General features: G+C 28.2%; 1 pseudogene; it reads right to left on the bottom strand.

The window, feature by feature from the left end:
* Positions 1-7605: 7605 nt before the first annotated feature.
* Positions 7606-9183, bottom strand: LOC129321224 (ATP synthase subunit alpha, mitochondrial-like; annotated as a pseudogene).
* Between the last annotated feature and the right edge of the window lie 5615 nt (positions 9184-14798).

The raw sequence follows: 14798 nt of genomic DNA, 5'->3' as shown, positions 1-14798 counted from the left end.
GATATTTTTGTCTTTTATTTATGTAAGAAATAACATCAATATATTGTGTCTTATTTTCATTTTTTTAATAATATATCTTGTCTTCTGGCAAACATGTTTTTAAAATGTAAAATATTTCCAAGCCATGATTTTTTTCCAATATTTTGGACGCATGTACTTGTTAGAAGAATGGTTAAGAATTTACCTTAATTTTTTCAGGTGTGCTAGGTACCTTTAAGTCAAGGGTAGTGCAATCTTTCCCGTATATTAACAATTGAACAAAGTTGCCCTCATGTATTAAAACTGAAGCAAAGTTTCCTATCTGCTAAATATCTGTTCATTTGACCGTTAGCTTGTTGACCTTTAAATTTACAAAATGGGACCTAAAAAATTACAAAAAAGAACATAGAAAAATAACAAAAAATAATATTATTATTTTCTATAGACTAATATTATTTTCTATGCTGATTAAATCTCCTAAATAACAAATAAAATATCAATAGACTAATATTATTTTCTACCCTTATAAAATACAAAAATACTATTCTGACTAACCTTTCTAACCAGCTGCTAGGTGATTATGATCATATTCCTGGCAAGAACACCGATACATGATTGAAAATATTATTTTTTAATAACACCTTATTACAATATTAATATTTTAATATTTTATAAAGTAAATATTATTATTTATAAAACTGCACTCAAAGTTTACAAGTCAAATTTTAAGATATACAAATTTTTGAAGGAGTTATAAATTTTGGAGGAAGAATAATAATTTTTCACTCCATTTAATTTATAACTCAACTGCTCAACCATTGTGAAAATCTCACTAACTAATAAATCTCAGAAACATTAGTTGAGTTGTTAACTTTTACAGGAGGATTCTTGGAGATATATTTATAAATAAAAATAATAATAATAAAATTATTAAATATAAAAATATTCACTATTTTCATAAGATGTCTTAAAAAATACAATACAATATATTTTTAATTACTTATTGATGCTTTCTACATTGGTGATCTGATAACCATCTAGTAGTTAGTCAAAATAGTTGGTTGTAAAATGGTATTTTTGTATTTTGCATAAGATATAACATTAGCTTACTGTGATCTATTTTTGTATTTTTTTTCAATAATATCTTTTTTATAATATTAATAGTTTAATATTTATTTAAATATTAATATTAACATCAAGCTCATTCTTAACACTAAATTTCTCTTTGGCAAATTATACAACACATAGTCATTATTTATTGTCCTCGACATGACTCAATTTTTCATTAACTTATTTTTTTAGATGGATAATTTTGTTATAAAAGAATTGAATAACATTACGCATCTTGCATTTACATTAACATTGATTATGGACAAAACTATATATGTAACAAATAAACTATTGCCAGAGTATTTCTTGGATGTGGATAGGAATGACAAATTGAGTAATCAAAAATACACAGCTTATATGTCATCCATTTAATAAATTTGCAAAAATACTGTTACTGTTCGATATATGAGGACAGATTAAATAAGGTTCATTTTAGTGGGATCCATAGAAGATGATCAATTAAATGAAGCAGCTAATTTAGATGTAGGACGTGAGAAAGTGGGCTCTGATTGATTAAGTTTTTTATATAACATAGAATAGAATGTTCTACATATGACCACTTTTTATACAGTGAGAATGATAGTTAAGTCCCAAAACAGTGAATTAATACTAATTAAGTCCATGAATATATTTTTTTACAAAATGAATTATAAATATCAAATCAAACAGTTATAAATAGAAATTTATGCTACAACCTAAAAGTTACATTTAATATTTAAATACTTATCTGTAATTGAAACTCCTGAATTTGTAATGATTTGAATTGATATTTTTAACTTACTTTTGAAAAAAAAAATGTCAAGGATTTAACTAGTATTAATTCACTGTTTTAGGACTTAACTGAAAATATACTCATAATACTGATTGGGAAATATATAATGCTAGAATATATAGTGATTATAAACCATTATACATTGCAAAAATAACCTTTATATATATATATAGCCTTTTTTTAGTATTCTTTTCTATCATTTTTTGATTAAGTAATAGTTAAAATTAAATTTTGTTAGTTGTAGGAGTTAGATTGCATTATTTTAAAAGTTAAAGAGAAATATTGCACCAAAGAAAAATTTAGGATCCAATACTCTCCTGATCATCCATTTTCTCTTTTACCCATTAAAAAATGTGCATATTACACACACACACACATTAAAAACATTTCTTTAACATATCATGTTCGATTCTAAATGGATCATTACATTTTTACAATTGTATTTTATTACAGTTTTAAGATTTGGGGCCGCATTATTGTGATGTTCAAGTATTCACTGCATTTTGCAAAGCTGTCACATTCATGTCATGTGGATCACCCAATTTTTAAACATATAATTCGCCTTCTTCTTGGCCGCGCCAGCCTTATCCAACACAAACATATCAATTAAATTAAATAAAATATGCAAGATAATAATAATTAAAAGATATTATGGTAACTGAAAGATATTGAAAAATCTCAAATAATGAACATCCACATTAATATCCTAATATTCATAGCAATATTACTTTCATGAATAATATTTTGATAAAATAACTTTTAAAAATAAAAACTCAAATAGTACAGTGGAAATTAATTAATTTTAATGGATAGCTAGCTATAGAAAGGAAGTGTGCCATCATAAGTCCATTGTCCCTACCGCTTTCCTAATCAAAGTGCGGTACCGTTCTTTACGTGGCGGCAATACACTGTGTATAGAATTGTGGCCAGTTCTCTCGTCTTTGAATACGAAGCATGCATGAAGACATTTCATGATGGTGCCCACTTTTGTGGTACTTATTACGTAATCATACTAGTGTACATGATTATACAGAGAACTGTAAGACATGTTTTCAGAGTTAAATATTAAAAGATGTAAGATATTTTAAATTTTTTAAGATGTAATTATTATTATTTTTTAAATGCATCCCTATTAATAAATGACTTTATATTTATTGTAAGGTATTTAATAAGAATAAATATAAAAAGATAGGGTTAGTTTGAAAGTAAGTAATTACTTTATTGAGAGTGAGATTCAGTTAAAAATGCCTTATATTTTTGAATGGAGGGAATAAAAGATAAAATAATAAGTATAGCTTACATACAATTACGTTTTTAATAACTAATGAAATGAAAATTAATATTTTTATAATATAAATATTAATATTTTTATTTTTTTTTTTAAATACATGGTGAAGATTAATGCGACCTTTGGTTTACACTTTTTTTTTTTTAACATATTTTTATCAAACGAAGCTAGGTGTAAAGGGGGGATGGGTGTGCCATCCGCGTGCTAAGATAAGAGGGAGATGAGTGGAAATAAATGCAGACGATTTTAAGGTAGCGTTTTTCTCGGGAGACACCACTTGAGAGTTAATAAAAGATTATTATTTTAACAACCCTATTTAAAGTAATAATCTTTTATTAACCTTGGGTGGCGCTACCTGATTTCTTTGAGAAATGCTATCCAGTTAATAATAAGACCTAACAGCTTTAATTATTAATGTTTTCAAAAATAAGACTAGACTGGCCATTTCAAATGATTGGATCAGAAACCAACTCTTGGTCTAGTCTGGGACAACCCTCTAACCGGCCTTTGAGAGAACTGATGGTCAAAGATCGATTAAACTGGTCAAAAACAGAAGTAATTAATCAAAATAGAACCAATTCTCATGATATGATATGAACCGTACTAATATATACTTTCAATTATTTATATATGTTTTTGTTTCAAAATTTCTCTTTTTAATTTAGTCAGAATAACCCTTGCAAAAGTGCATGATGCTTTGTTAATTTTTTAGATAGTAGTTTAATTTTTTATATCAGACAATTTAGTGTAATTTTGAAGAACTGTGATAAGATTTTTGCTAAATTGAAGACAATATAACCGTTGCTTTAAAATTTTTATATACTAAAAAATGATATTTAACAATAAAAATTATAAATTTATTTAATCCCATTTTATAATTTTAATTTGTAAGCTAGTATTCTATAAAATGTCATTTCTAATGTTATATTTAATTATTAAAATTTAAAATATGTTAATTTAATCATTACTAGTTCATGAAACAGTGACAATTCAATTATTGACCCTCGGATCACAGTCTTATCCGATTTTTAGAAATCTTGATTTTTATGCTGGTTTGCGCTGACACAATGCTTGGATTAAAATGAGATTGTATTAAACTACATTTTCTTTCCAATGAATGGAGCTCATTCTTAACACTACATTTCTCTATCGAAAATACAACGACACATGGTCGTCCTCGACACGACTCAATTTTCCATTAACTTATTTTTTACATGGATAATTTTGCTAAAAAAGAATTGAATAACGTTACGCATCTTACATTTGCATGCAAATTGGTTCTGGACAAATATATATATATAACAAATAAACTATTGCCAGAGTATTTTTTGGATGTGGATAGGCACGACAACTTGAGTAATCAATAATACAGCCCAGATGTCATCCATTTAATGAATGCGCAAAAATATTATTCCTGTTCAATGTAGGAGGACAAATAAGGTTCATTTTAGTGGGATCCATAGAAGATGATCAATTAAAGGATGCAGCCAATTTAGATGTCAGGACCACAGAAAGTGGGCTCCACCTAAGTGATATCAAATATACAGCTCATGTGTCATCCAGTTAAGTGATATCAAATATTATTCGCTCATACTTAAGCATTATATCACCCTTAGTTAATTTCTTGTAATATGATTTTTCCCACTTACGATATTTGAACTATCAAACGCTATTTGAGAAGAATTGACTCCACCTGTATATATAACCTCTTTTTCATGGTTATATATATGATCTCTTCTTCACATGATAATGGAACTTTCTATCTCTTGGGATCCATTACTATTTGAATGTTCTTACAATCTCGTTCTCATGTGTATTTCATGGAGTTTGAGATACATATAATATATATGTGTGCGTGTCATTTTATTAATAACTTATAAATAATATGATTTCATATCAATTAGATTTTACATTCGGTATGATGTAAGGAGATATTAAGCCCAATTTGATTTGGTACGAATTGACAGGAGGGGAAGCGATGGAAGATTTTAATGACTTTAATTTAAGAAAAAAATGGATAAGTGAGGTTATATAAAAATTTTAATAGAAAGAAGCTAAGATGTATGAAAAGAGGGTAATGGAAACTCAATTAAAAAAATTTCAACTTCACTTCCCCATTGTTTTCATCCCCTCCGCATAATTCCCATTAAACCAACTAGATTACAAAATCTAATAGAAGTTAATTTTGTTTTAATATCAATAATTGTTAAAGTTAGAGGCAATGATTTAAGTACTTTGTGAATAACGGATATTGTATACTGTTTTTTTTTTTTAAGATCAATTTGTGAAGGATGAAATAAAGTAGAAAAAACAATATCAACCCTAAATCATGAGTTATAACATAAACATTTATTATGTTTTAATTGATATTGATTGATACTATATATATATATATATATATAAAAACAAAAATAAGCTTTCATTACGCTTGTGATAATGATTTTTCTTAGCATTTTCATGAGAATTAATTAACCTAGCTAACATTGTTTTCAATGTCATTACAATATGAGCCCTTTTAGCATTTTTGATATTCTTTTTCAAAGTCACATAAGTCCGCTCCAAAATATTCTCAATAATTAAGGTTGAGAAGACACAATTTTTGTACGTTTGTCATGTAAGATTTTTGCTAAATTGAAGAGAATATAACCTTTTCACCCTGAATTTTCAAATTTTCATATACTTAAAAAATCATATTTAATAATAAAAATGTAAATTTATATAATCTCATTTTATAATTTTAATTTTGCATTCTAACATTCAATAACATGTTACTTCTAATGTTATATTTAATATTTAGAATTTAAAATATTTTAATTTAATCACAATTGATTTGATAATGATTCAATCATTAACCCTTGAATCACAGCCTTATCCAGTTCAAGAACTAATTTAGTTTGTAAAATCCTTGATTTTTATGATGTAGTTCGTTTTTACAAATGCTTAGATTAAAATGAGATTGTATTAAACTCCATTTTCTTTCCAATCAATGGAACTCATTCTTAACAATATATTTCTCTATGGCAAATTATACAAAGGTAGGCGGCTCAATTTTTCATTAACTTATTTGTTAGATGGATAATTTTGTTAAAAAAGACTTGAATAACATCACGCATCTTACATTTGCATGCATATTGATTATGTACAAATATATATATATACACACACATATGTATATAACAAATAAATTATTGCTTGTGTATTTCTTGGATGTGGATAGGAAATGACAACTTGGGTAATCAATAATATACAGGTCATACGTCAGCCATATAATAAATGTGCAAAACTATTATTACTGTTCAACGTACGAGAACAAATATGGTTCATTTTAGTGGGATCCATAGAAGATGATCGATTAAAGAAAACAGCCAATTTAGATGTGAGGACGATAAAGTGGACTCTGAGTGATTAAGTTGCTTGTAACACATAAAATAGCACGTCCCACATATGACATGATATTTCCCACCTACATCTGATCTTGATCCTATCCCTTGAGATCCATTAGTTTCCCAATATTCTAAAAATCTCATGTATTTCATGGAGTTGGAAGTATATATGTGATATTATTAATAACTTTTAAACAATATGATTTTATATAAATTAAATTTTAGACTTGCTATGATGTAAGGGGATATTAATCCTCTACTGGATTGGACAAAATGAATGGAGGAGACGGGACAGGAAGAGGTGAAAGATTTTAATGATTTTAATCTAAGAGAAAAATGGATAAGCTGTGAAATTTTAATAGAAAGATGATGTGAGGAAAAAAATAAAAAGGGGTAAGGAAAGTCAGTTAAAATTTTTTAACTTCAATTCTCCATTTTTCCAATTAAAATCATAAAAGTCTCCTCTTTTGTCACCTCCTCATAACTCCCCTCAAACCAAATAGATCACAAAACCTAATAGAAGTTAATTATATTAATATATAAAATGAATTGCTAAAGTTAGAAGCAATGATATAGGGGCTATTTGTTTAAGATTAAAAAATAAATTATTTTTAATTTAGATAGTTTTATATATTTTATAAAAAGCATATATTATTTTATATTCAATTACAATAATGAAAAAGTAATATCTTCTTTGATTTTTTATTTATAAAAATATTTATCATTTAATTATATTAAAATTTTATGATATCTTTATGTTTCCCACCTTTGTAAAACATTTTCTCTTATCTAATGCATCAAATTATTTTAAGATGTTACTTTAAGTAGCTTCTAAAAATAATTAAAAATTTATTTTTTAATTCTAATTATTTTCAAAAGTTAATCTGCTACCCTTTGTTGGTATGTATCCATTGGGAGTTGGTAGTGCCCCTATTTTGACCAAAGTATCATTGGATAGCAATACCTTGTGATACTGGATTTGCGCTCTTGCTACTCTAGCCTGCATTTAGTTGCATTGGTTGTACTGTTATATCAAGTATACTAAAACATATGTAAGAAAGGGCTTGTTCTGATCAGAATTTATCTAGTTCTATCTTTCTTTCGTTAGTTAACCCACCTTTCAAAAATTGTAGTAATTCTGGTCTTATATTACTTGGAATGGCTCTCTCATATTGAGAAATTCTGTCTAATGGCATTCGATCACAAGATCTATTGACAGCTGCCTAAATGAATAAAATTTCTTTTTTAATTGGAAGTGGTGCATATTGTGGTTTTTTTGGTACTTCTGTAAGACTTGCACCTCTATTGAGTAATGCCTGAGTCGTAACACCAAGGTCTGACCCAACTTGAGCAAAGGCAGCCACTTCGCGATATTGTGCCAATTCAAGTTTTGAGTTACCGTAGACTTGTTTCATAGCTTTCAACTGAGCGGTAGACCCAACGTGACTGACAAATAAGCCGACGTTAATAGCGGGTCTAATTCCATGACAAAAGAGCTCTATTTTGGAATAGATTTGTCCATCAGTAATGGGATCATATTGGTAGGAATATAGGTCGATAAGGCAGTCAAGCTACCTGCACTTGTCTGGTTCGATCATTTAGTGGCTCTTTCTAAAAGATGGGAATGTAAATAGAAAACATCGCCTGGGAAAGCCTCACGACCTGGTGTTCAGTATAACAATAATGATATTTGTCGATATGTCATGGCCTATTTACTAAGATCATCATAGATTATTAATGCGTGCATTCCATAATTGTAGAAATATTCCCCCATGACACACCCAGAATATGGGGCCAGAAATTATAGAGAAGAAGGATCCCAAGTGGTGGCTGTGACAAGAATGGAATATTCTAAAGCATTTTCTTTTGAAAGAATTTGAACTAATTGTGCCACAGTTGAGCATTTCTGTCTAATTGCTATATAGACACAATACAATGTCTTACTCTCAGAGGTGGCCCTTGAGTTCATTTGCTTTTGGTTTAACAGGTATCAATAGTAATAGCAATTTTTCCAATTTTTCAGTCCCCAATTATAAGTTCTCATTGACCACGGCTTATAGGAACCAGGCTATCTACCTCTTTTAACCCTGTTTGCATAGGCTCATGCACAGATTTATGTTCAACAATCCTAGGGGCTTTTACTTCAACATGTCTTCACTCGTAATCACTTAGAGCCCCTTTTCCACCTATAGGTACCCCCAAGGCATCGACCACACGCTGTAGCATAGCCTTTCCTGCAGGAACATCTGAAATAGATCCAATGCATTTGACAAGATCCCTTTCTTTAACAGCAGTATCACTACCAAAGACAACTATTCCCACATTCTCATTCTTAAGATTCAAGGCTATTCCTTTGACACCATTGGCAAATTCAATCATTTTCCTAGCTTGAATCTTGTTCAATCCATAAACATGTGCAATACCATCTCCAGCGGATACCACTCAACCGATCTCATCCAATTGACAACTCAAGACAAAGTTGCTAATTCTACTTTTTAATAGACTTGCTTGTTCCACAGCTCTTATAGAGAATTCCATATGATTTTTTTTATATTTACTAATATACATATAAAATTGCTTTTTCATTTTCCATTTCAATTAAGGGAGAATGCCACTATAATTTTGTGTAGTGCTACTGCAATTATCTGAGGTTTTTCTCTTCCCGCACAGTGCACTCCATTCAGGAAGATGAGATATGCCTTGAGAGGGCATTCAGTTTCACTACTCACATATGAGATTTTTCTTGCCTTTTGACATCAAACTTGAAATGCAATCAATGCATTCATTCTTTTCAATCTCAGTAGACTTCACACCAACCCAATCTCAAAAAGAATCAGTACATGAAATTCGATCAATCCTCGAAGGTGTGGCATTTCTCAACCCTTTGCTAACAGTTTTCTTCTCTTATTAAATTCATTTTTGTTTCTCTTGCAAGCGTGATCTCTTCTATTATATTAGGAGGAACTGATCCCAAACCTCAACCAGAGAACTACCATGGATTTCTCAACTTATGACATGGAAACTGAAACTGACAACATTCATCAATCATCTTGGAAGAGAAAAACGCAACAACCAACAGTATCCACTAAAGCAACAATCACTTCTTGTGAAAGTCTTAGGCACAAATCCTGTCCTTAATAGACCCGCGGTTTGGCTTGGAAAACCCTCGATTTCTAGCTTGAAAGAAAGCTAAAAATCATAAGATTATTGATGCGTTTGTGCCTAAGACTTTCTCTGGTTGAAATGGTGTTCTAGGGTAAGAATAAAAATGCATGTTTGGGGGACATGAAATGCTATCGCGATTGGTTGAGTCGCGCGTATCGCAGCACGCAGTGGGAAGAGGAGAAAACATAATTAAAACTTATAAAATATATTGTTTTCAAAAAATAAGTTATTTTTTCCTAAAATAAGTTGAAACAAATGGCCCATAAGTACTTTGTGAATCATGGATATTGTATATCTTTTTTTTTTTAAAGAAAAAAACAGATCAATTTGTGAAAGATGAAATAAAGTAGGAAAAACAATATCAACCCTAAATCATGGGTTATAATATAAACATTTATTATAATTTTAGTTGATTGATTGATAATATATATATTATTAAGCAAATAACTAAATAAACGAAAACAAGATTTCATTACGCTTGTGATAATAATTTTTCTTAGCATTTTCGTGAGAATTAATCAACGTAACATTGTTTTCAATGACATAACAACATGAAATCTTTTAGCATTTTTTATATGCACTTTGAAAGTCTCATAATTTCACTCCAAAATATTCTCAATAATAAGGTTGAGAAGACATAATTTGTGTACGTTTGTCATGCAAGATCAAGAGGTGCATGCATGGTCGTTCTCTCACATTCCTATAAAACTGGATTATGGGTCCATCTTTGTGCATAGTCTAAGGTAAATATGAATACAATAACTTTTTTTAAAGATTTCACAATTTCTAGAGACATTATTAGTTAAAATAGGACTTGAAATAATCTTGAAGGTTTTTTTTTACAGCCGTAATTGTGGGAGCATCATGGTTTTTCTGATATCATTTCCTTAAATAAAGTGAAGGCCCAAATTATATGTCAGGAACTAAGAAAAAGCACACCATTAAATGTTGTGGTCATTCACAAGAATCCAAGAGATCGAAGATGTGATCACCATTTCGAATGCTTCAGTGCGAGGAACCAAGACATGTATCATATGGAAATTTAATTTCATGACTCAAAGACATGCCCAAAGATTTAGATAAGGTTGAAAGGGTTTCATTGTCTACACTTGTCCATTTTTCCATTTTTTAATCGAGCCGTGTTACTTTAAACTTGTTAAAACATGCATGGGTGCTTTTTGTTTTTGTTTTTTGTTTTTTGCCTGATTTGTTGTTTGTTAATTTAATATGGTTGCTTGTCAATTCATATGTCATATTAAGGGGTAATCTGGCCTTTTTGCAATCAAATATAATTTCAGTAAGATCCCATGGGTATATAGTGAGATTTCAGAATCATAGAGTCCTTCAATGGTAATATCAGTTTCCAGAATTATTCGCTGTGATTTTTCCATATAAAAAAGGATAAAAAGTTCATATATTAATTGAGGGCTAGCGGTAACCGTGTAGGCGCTATATAATTTATATTTTTAATAACACCAAAAATTTGATGGTTACAAAGATACTTTTTGCGGTATATATCGGCGGATGTCAACATTGCCCACATACCCAATATCTTATTAAATGTTGTCTTTTGTTTTCTCCTTTTTAAGGGTTCAAGTAATAATTTGTCCCTCAACTATTCTTTCAAGTGTGTTGGGCACCTTTAGGGGCGTAATGTTACCCCCTCTATTAAATTTATATTAACTTGATCATTAATTGACAAAAGAATTATAAAAATTTACCAGCAAAATCACAGAAAATGACCTAAAAAATAAACAAGATCTGATTAAAAATTAATATTAATTAAGTTCCCTAAATTACAAATAAATTTTGAAAGACTAATTTTGTTTCTTAAAGATGAAAATATCATTTTAACCAATTTGACCAGCTACCAGGTGATTGTCGAATCAATTATACAGGAAACATCAAAAAGTAATAAATGAATATTACATTTGTTTTAACAACATCTTAGTAAAATATTACATTTTGAATATATAACAATTAAAATATTATTATTTATAAATATTCCTACAAGATTTATGAGATTCATATGTGAATGTGCTTTTTATGCTAGTTGAGTCATAAATTAAAATGGTGAGAAAAATTATAAGTTTTCTTTCAGAATTTATAACTCTTTCGAAACTTCGTATATCTTAAAATTTGACTTGTACGTTATGTGTGAAGATTCATAAGTAATAATATTTAAATTATTAAATATTAAACTATTAATATTGTAAAAATATATTATTAATAAAGGTGAGAATAAATCACAACAGTCTAATGTTATTTCTTATTTATATAAAAGACAAAAATATCATCTTAAAACCAACTATTTTCACTAATTACCGGGTGAGATCACCAATATAAGAAACATGAGCAAGTAATTAAAAATATATTATATTTTTTTAAATCTTATTAAAATATTAATTATTTTAATATTTAATAATTCAAATATTATTATTTATAAATATTTCTTCAAGATTTGCGGATCCTCTTTGCCCAAAAAAAAAAAAAAGATTTGCAGATCTCATTTAAAAATTAATAGCTCAACTAGTGTTTATGATATTTATGGGTGAATGTGAATTTCACATAAGTTTAGTTGTAAATTAAATTGTGTGAAAAATTATTATTCTTCTTTCGAAATTCATAAATCCTTCAAAAGTTTATGTTTCCAAAAATTAAAATTGTAAATTATATGCACAATTTATAAAAAATAATGTTTAATTTATTAAATATTAAAGTATTAATATTGTAATAAAATGTTATTAAAAATAATATTTTTAGTTATTGATCTATGTTGTTGCCAGCAATGCTAATATGATCATAATCATCTAGTAGCCAATTAGTATGGTTGGTCAAAATGGTATTTTGATATTTTACAAGTGTAAAAAAATAATATTAGTATATTGAAATTTTATTTGTTATATAGGAGACTTAATTAGCATTACTTTTATTAAAAGGTTATTTTCTGGGTTCTTTTTTGCAATTTTTTAGATCCGTTTTCATTAATTTGTAGGTAATATTCAAATTAACAGTATTTAACATATGAGAGACTTTGCTTCATTTTTAATACATAAGGGTAACATTTTTTAGTTTTTAATGTATGAAGGGTAACATTGCACAACCTTCAACTTAAGGCAACATATGCTTTAAAAAAAGTTAAGAGGTAAAATTTCAAGCTTCTTTTAATAATTGCATGCCTCCTAAATAAAAGAAATAAATTATGACTTAAAACAAATTTTACTTTTTAAAAACATGTTTTTTCTATTCATTTATCATTTTGCTAGAAGACAAGATGTCGTACATTTGTTTTTTTGGCTCTAGTTCGATGACCCAACGACTGGGGTTGATAAAACTGCCAAAATATTTTTATTCTCGACGTCGCAACCACGTCTGTTACTTTCATCCACGTCCAAACTTCGAAGCATGAATTATATAAAATATGTAAATTGTGTAACATCACTTGTTAAATGCATAATATGACTTGTTGAGTCCCTTTCATTACTTGATGAATGCATAATATATTTTAGGATTGAATTAATTAAATTTATGGTGAAAAAAATATAATAGTAATAATAATTAGAAATAAGTCAAAGTTTAAAGGATGTAGATGTTATCTTATGGAGCCATATCTATATCAAATAGAGATTTAATATTTTAATAGCATTTAATGTGATTAAATTTTATTTTCGAAAAATATATAATTTTTAATGAAAATCTATACCTAATATACTTTCTTTCATCCTCTGCGGCCTCATAGTACAATCGGATTACTCCAACTGCTTTTCATTCTCTTGAGGTAACGTCCTTCCCTTCTCCTTCTTCTTTCTTTAATTCCTTCAACTTTTGTCTTGTAGCTTCCATCTGTCTCTCCCTTATTTTGTCTTCTTCATCCTTTAATGAATCACTTGTGCTCACACACGGCACTATGGTGAAGCAATATACACTTTCGTTCCCTTGTCCTTTATATCCTCCGTATCATGGTTCCCAACAAAAGAAAAGTGTCCACACATTCATCCATTCCTTTCCTTCACTAAGTATATATAAAACATTTCTGGCGTCTCTATTTTTATTTGTCTATTTTCTAATCTATCTTTGGTTAGATCGATTTTAAATATCTTTGGTTTAAATATTGGTTTGATAGATTTTAAATATTGATATTACAGTCACAGATCCACACATTCATCCCCCTAAATTTTTGGTTTGATAGATTTTAGTTTGAATTCAAATAGACAAACATTTTTAGAAAACATCTTCCAGAACAAGTAATATTATATATATAAAATAAAATTTATAATTGCACAAAAATATAAAATAATATGATTAATCCTTTTTAAATTATCAAATTTGAGTTTTAAATAGATAAAAGTTAATTTTATATACATCTAAAAAATAATATATTATCTTAAACATAACTCCAAACTTGAATACTATATTATATATATATATATATATATATAAAGATAATAAATCATCCTGAACATAAAGCTGAAACCTCTAAAGTCAATTTGGAAGAAAATATAAATTTAGAAACCCAGTCACAAATGAAAAAAGAATTTAGACCACCAACAAACTATCAATCCTTAAATGTTATTAGAAAAGAAGGTTTTGAATTAGATAAAAAAATACTTAGAAAAATGTTTTTGTCTCCAAAAAATAGAAACAAGAGAAGTTGGTATTTTAAGAATTTGTCACTAGAAGGATTAGAAGAAATAAAGGAAATTTATTATAAAGAGTTAAACCAACTTAGAGAACATATAGATTTCTTTAGATGGTTAGAAACATACACATGAAATAATGAAATATTTAACCCTTTTAGTAAATACAATCATCCTTCAATGAATGTAAATACAGTCAAAACTAGAAACTGAAAATGTAAAAATAACACACTACTAGAAAATTGTTAATAGAGGACTCCTTATATAGGACGGTTTAATACGAAACTGTCCTATATAAGAAGGCAGAGAAAAGGAGGTTGAATGATGAAAATTATATAGGATGGTTACCAATAAAATAGTCCTATATGATTTAGTAAATATAGGACAGTTCATCCTTAAACTGCCTTATATTTGTTTTTGAAATTAAAAAAATAAAATTTTTTAAAAACTAAAATTATAGAGGA

This window comes from Prosopis cineraria, unplaced genomic scaffold (assembly GCF_029017545.1).
Source record: "Prosopis cineraria cultivar Desert tree isolate PC_DT_omini unplaced genomic scaffold, ASM2901754v1 PC10, whole genome shotgun sequence".
Lineage (NCBI taxonomy): Eukaryota > Viridiplantae > Streptophyta > Magnoliopsida > Fabales > Fabaceae > Prosopis > Prosopis cineraria.
The sequence above is the reverse complement of the archived record's forward strand: the minus strand, read 5'-3'. Positions and strand labels throughout refer to the sequence as shown.